Genomic DNA, 6,544 nt, shown 5'->3' with positions numbered 1-6,544 from the left:
GAAGGAAATGGCAACCCACTCCAGTGTTCTTGCCTGGAGAATCCCAGGGACGGCGGAGCCTGGTGGGCTGCTGTCTATGGGGTCGCACAGAGTCGGACATGACTGAAGCGACTTAGCAGCAGCAGCAGCAGCCTATATCTAACTCTAGAGGACAGTTAGCTCTGGAGAATGAATAGATAGATGGGTCAGCAAAGGAGTGGCAGCTGAAGCCATAGGCTGCCAACTAAGGGACCTGCCTAAGGTCACATGGCAAGTTATACCCAGAGCTGAAGTTACCACTCCTCATTCAGTCTTGTGTTCCAACTTCTGTACTACTTATAGAAATATCTCTTAAGTAAGCCTTTTATCACAGATAAAGAAAACATTTCTAATTATGTTTTATCTTATTTGTTATATCCAACAGAATAAGTTATCCTTCAAATCTTGACTGCAATTTATTAGAGTCCTTACTTTCTCATTAATTTGTCAATGGCCATGAAGACAAGTTGATCACCTTAGTGATCCATGGCATGAAAGTCCTCTTTATTTTCCTGATGGATCTATTTTCTAGTAACTTTTTTTTTTACTTTTCTGCTTTTTTATTTTAATCATTACAGTAAGTTATCTATCTCTGTTCTTAATAAGCAGACACAAGTTTACAGGACTCAATTCCATCGACTACCCTGAGTTTCATTTCAAACATCAATGGCAGTTGCACCTCTCTGATAGGGCTGTTCTTACTCAATGACGTTAGCATCATTTAGATGCTCCTTTCAACATTAGAAAAAATAAGTTATTTGTAGCTACAGTCTCAATTAAACTTCCATTTTTCACATAAACAAAGTGAATTTTCCTTGGAGTTTTAAAGACTTTCTTTTAATTACTACCTTGTCTCATTTTGGGTTAAAAGGTTTTCCCTTATATCCAAATAATGGTGCTACTCTTGGCAAGATGACTACATTTCACTCATATAGTTATTTAGTTCTTAGCCTCTACAGAATCTTGTATATTTTCTGTGGCAGGGTATAGGAATTACTCATACTCCTGCCTTAGAAGACTTGGTAATCCACTGATGTGACAAGGTTAGTGTGAAAACTATTACCAGTATAACAGCCATGGCTCACAGTAAGTGATCGTGGAAAAAATGATCGTCTCAGCATCCATTCCAACCTCCTCCTCACTCATCTTCTGTACAGCAGAGACTCAAGAACTAAGAACTCTGTTTCCCAGACTCCCCTACATGGAGGTTCTACACCTGAATTTCACCCTACCAATTAGAAACATTCATGGGAGATTTGAAGCAGGGAATGTGATAGAGGCATCATTTCAGCTGAATCCGTCATTCTTTCTTTGGCTAGTGAGCACAATGTGGAAATGTTAGGGTTTTCTGAGCAGTGTCCTCCACTGGCTTCCTGCATTGGCTTTGTGAGTATCCAGAAGCAGTTGGAGGTGGTGGCAGCTTAACTCCCCTGGGGGCCAGTACAGAGAACTGTCCTGGATGTTGTCCCTGCATGCTCAGGGGTAGTAGAGAGGGTCAGTAAATCCCTTTGATGAAGCTAAGGCCTCAAATACAAGCAGGACTTAGCTAGATAAGAACTGGGAAGGAGCAGTTCCTGTGCAAAGGTCCTGAGGAGGAAAGGGCTTAGGGAATGAGAAACCCTGAAAGACAGGCCAGTAGACAGGAGTGGAAGGACTGGAGAGTTGGGGTACTAAGCCTTGGAGGTTAGGATTTTCATGGTTAGTGCAATGGAAAGCCAAGGAAAGGTTTTAAGGGGGAGTGAACTGATTCAATGTGCTATTTAAAATGCCACCTGAGTATAGCATGGAGATAAATTGGAAGAAGTAATTTAGTGACTTTATAATAGTCTCTCTCATCTTATGGATGTATCATAATTTAATCATCTATTTTATTAGATATTTAAGGAGTTTCTAGTACTTTGCTAATATAGGTTAACACCATAATAGATATCCTTGAAACAAAATCTTTGGCAACATCTCTAGTTATTTTCTGAATACAGACTTCTCAAAGTGGAATTAAATAATTGAGTTCAAAGGTATGAAATTTGGGGGGCTTCCCTGGTGGACCAGTGGTTAAGACCGTGTGGTTCCAATGCATGGGATTCTGGTTCAATCCCTGGTCAGGGAACTAAGATTCCACATGCTACATGGCATGGTCAAAAAATTTTTTTTAATCTTTTTTTAATTTTTAAAAATAGGAAATTTTCTATTTTTAAAAAGTTTTTTTAAGGGATAAAGATTTTGATCATTAAATATGAAAACTTACTTCACAAATGGAGAAGGCAGTGGCACCCCACTCCAGGACTCTTGCCTGGAAAATCCCATGGATGGAGGAGCCTGGTGGGCTGAAGTCCATGGGGTCGCTAAGAGTCGGACACGACTGAGCGACTTCACTTTCACTTTTCACTTTCATGCATTGGAGAAGGAAATGGCAACCCACTCCAGTGTTCTTGCCTGGAGAATCCCAGGGACGGCGGAGCCTGGTGGGCTGCCATCTACGGGGTCGCACAGAGTCGGACACGACTGAAGTGACTTAGCAGCAGCAGCAGCACTTCACAAAAAGGATATCTTGCTACTTATCCAGTTAAATGATATCAACAGAAGATTATTTAAAAAGATGAAAAACTTCCATTTGTATGTAAAAAGTACTCCAATTATTTGTTTTTAAAAAATGGTAAGCACGTCATCAAAATCGGTACTGTTCAACTTCTCCGTTGGGATGAGCCACTTTTAAAACAATCATCACAGCCAGAATTTGGGACATCCTAAAAGAACCTCAATGTAATCTAAGCTTCTAAGAGTCCACCTATTTGTGATTTAACTTTTTTATAACAGTATTTTTGTTATAAATATATTCACAAAGCTGAAAAAAAAATGCTTTGTCAGACTGTGTTTCCCAGTGATGTGGCTGGTCAGGTTCAACGAAGCAGAGCTGTTTTGCTCTCTCCATTTTTGCTTCCAACCTCTCACAGGTGGCCTCTTTCACACGCAAATTTACCTCTTTTGTTCCTCGTCTCAGCGACTGGCATGGAGAAGCACAAGCTTTCACCTCCTTACCTACTCCTTCCTACTCATTGTCTCATATACAGACCCACCTCACACTCAAGGTCATATTTATTTTCTCTTCAGTTGACGTGATCTTTTCTCCCTCTCTCCCACACCCCTCTGCTCACTTGCATCTTTCCTCAGAATCCTCAGGCCTCCCCTCTCTCACAAGCTCCTGTCCTGGGTCCTTGTTCAGGGAAGGACTGTTGGTCAGAAAATCTGCCAAGGTGGCTGGGGGGATAATTGGGGCGAGGGTGGGGGTGCAGACGCACGGATGCTGGGCGTGAGGAGACCAGGTGGCCAGCCAGGGTTTCCCAGGCCCCCGTGGCAGGAGGGGGTGGGCCTGAACTAAAGGCTGGGGCCGCCAGAACAGGGGACAAAGGCCGAGTCCTGCTGCTCGCCAGCCGGAGCACATACACTTCAGACACCCAGAAACGCTCTGTGGCCTGGATGAGGTCTGAGAGTTGCCAGTTGGACATCCTGACCTAGACAACCAATTAAGGCATGTTCAAGGTCTGCTGAACAGAACAGTCTTCTAAACTAGGCTAAATCCCCTGTTCAGAGTTGCTGATTTTTATGCCCCTAAATTTTCCAGATTTATCATCATATTAATAGTAAGAATTAGAAGACAAAGCAGACAAGGGTTCTGAAAAAATCTGATGTACACTGAACATCAGAGTTAACGTACTTTTGGAAACAAACCAGGTGTCTGGTGAACACTGTGGGATCCACTAGGTATGCTTGATGAGAATCTGTGCTGGGAAGGAATTGAAGATCAAGGTCAGGAATGATTAATATGGATGCAGGAAGTCATCAACATTTAAGGACAAGCAATATGAATCTCATTAAATCTTCAATCGCTTCCTATTGCCTGAAGGAATTGGTGGTAGTCTAATGATTAAAGCAATAACATTAAAGTAGAAGACAATGTTAGAAAGTTAATCTGACCCTTATAAAAGAAGCTAGCACAAGGTACCAATCCACCTAAGAGACTTTACAAGACTCTCCTCAGCAGCTGTGATTTTTCTCTACTGGTGAATGAGACTTCCTTTTTTTTTTAATCGAGATAACTGATCACCCTTCACATGCTTCCCCATGGGCCATCGTACTGCTCTCTGTCGTGTCTCCCACTTAACTCGCTGTATCAGCAGATCACACCTCCCTCCGCCCTAGCCTTCTCCTGCTGTGTCCCTCACTCGCATTTCTGATTGCAGCACCCCTGCGCTCGCCTGGCAATGCCCTGAACAGCTGCTATTCACAGAGCATAAAGTCGGGGAGAAATGACAGAAGACGACAGAGAGGAGCTGCCTTTTGTAACATCAATTCTTAGAGGGGCTGGTTTTCAGCTGCATGCACCAGCCAGTTGGCGGGGAGTGCGGCGAGGGTGTTCTTTTCATCCATGACCTATTTCTACTTGGTCTTATAGGAAAATCATAATCTTACTGATGACAGAGACAGAGTATGTGATGCCCCAAATTCAGAATCATCACAAGGCTGAGCAGAAGGATAAACAAGTGTAATAAATAGAATCCAAATGTGAAAGACAAATGGACCTCAAAAGTTAATTCTCCTAAATTAATATTTCAGTAATTAATAAGCTTTCTCTTGGATGTAGAAGGAATTTTTAGAAATCATGGTTCTATTACTAGCAGCCCTCCTTAGGGGGGGAAAACACTTTAGAAATGCCAATTCTAACTAAACGGTGGACTGGATTGACTTTTTACTTTCTTCTTTATACTTTTTTGGTTTTTGGCCATGCCACACAGCTTGTGGGATCTTAGTTCCCCAACCAGGGATTGATTCCAGGCCACTCAGGTGAAAACACTGAGTCCTCACCACTGAACTGCCAGGGAATTCCCTCTTCTTTATATATTTTTATAGTAGCTTAATACTTCCACTATGAATACAGTTGACCATTGGACAACCTGGTTTCAAGGGTGCTGATCCTCCTCGCAGGAGAACATCTGTGAATAAATATTATCTGCGGACTGTGTAGCTCTGTGGTACCTACTATAAAAAAAAAATTCATGTATAAGTGGACTTGTGCAGTTCAAATCTGTGTGGTTCAAGAGCCAACTGTAGTTATGAAGGGCTTATTATTAAGAACTGTGTGGCAGCCAAGATGGTTGCTAACTAGTAAGTAGCAGCATCAGGATTCGAACCTAAGGAGCCTGATTTGACACCCCACGTTCTTAGCCTCTGTTTATACAGCCTTCTTTGTATTACTTTTATAATCAGAAAGTACATTTTCAAAGTCTTTTTATTCCTAGGAAAAGCACTCCCCATGTGTTCCTCACTCCTCTGGTAGAAATAGAGACACTCTCGCCACTTCCAAGGGGACATGTCCCCCTTCTCTGCTTTCCATTGCTTTCCACCTCTTTCAGGTCCTCTCTCTCTCTAGGAAGCCCCCTGCTCTCCAGGATTTCCAGCGGTCCTTATCCCTTACCATTTGCCACCCTTCCCTCTGCTTCTAAACATAGCCAGGGCCTCTATGTCAAAAACAAAATGTATGTCCACACAAAACTTGCACACCAATGTCCACAGCAGCATTATTTGCAAGAGTCAAAAACTGGATGTAACTCAGATGTCCAACAAGTAAAGGAAATGTGATACTCTACTCAATGGGATATTATTTGGCAATAAAAAAAGGGATGAAGTACTGATACATACTTTAACAGGGATAAACCTTGAAAACATTGTCCTAAGAGGCCAGTCATAGAAGACCACACATTGTGTGGCTCCACTTATTTGAAATGTCCAGAATAGAACATCTACAGAGCCAGAAAGCAGATGAGTCGTTACCTAGGGCTGGTGAGGATAGGGGGCCAGGGGAGTAACTGTTAATGGGTAAGAAGTTTGTTTCATGGCTAGGTGGTGCTAGTGGAAAAGAACTCGCCTACCAATGCAGGAGATGTAAGAGACATCCTCGATCCCTTAGGTTAGGAAGATCCCCTGGAGGAGGGCAAGGCAACCCACTCTGGTATTCTTGCCTGGAGAATCCCATGGATAGAGGAGCCTGGTGGGCTACAGTCTGCAGGGTCCCAAAGAGTTGGACACAACTGAAGCGACTTAGTTTCATTGAGTTAGACAAGGCTATGGTCCTAGTGTGATTAGATTGACTAGTTTTCTGTGAGTATGGTTTCAGTATGTCTGCCCTCTGATGTCAAAGCCTTTGACTGTGTGGATCACAATAAACTGTGGGAAATTCTGAAAGAGATGGGAATACCAGACCACCTGACCTGCCTCTTGAGAAATTTGTATGCAGGTCAGGAAGCAACAGTTAGAACTGGACATAGAACAACAGACTGGTTCCAAATAGGAAAAGGAGTACGTCAAGGCTGTATATTATCACCCTGCTTATTTAACTTCTATGCAGAGTACACCATGAGAAACACTGGGCTGGAAGAAGCCCAAGCTGGAATCAAGATTGCTGGGAGAAATATCAATAACCTCAGATACGCAGATGACACCACCCTTATGGCAGAAAGTGAAGAGGCTGGTG

The 6,544-nt window shown here is 42.7% G+C and overlaps 1 protein-coding gene across 1 annotated transcript in view; it reads right to left on the bottom strand.

Annotated features, from left to right (window-relative positions):
- Positions 1-6,544, bottom strand: part of METAP1D (methionyl aminopeptidase type 1D (mitochondrial)) — a 77,935-nt gene that overhangs the window by 55,035 nt on the left and 16,356 nt on the right. The window lies entirely within an intron of this gene.

Source organism: Bison bison, unplaced genomic scaffold (genome assembly GCF_000754665.1).
Source record: "Bison bison bison isolate TAMUID 2011002044 unplaced genomic scaffold, Bison_UMD1.0 scf7180017864190, whole genome shotgun sequence".
NCBI classification, from domain to species: Eukaryota; Metazoa; Chordata; class Mammalia; order Artiodactyla; family Bovidae; genus Bison; species Bison bison.
This window is presented reverse-complemented; position numbering and strand designations above follow the sequence as displayed.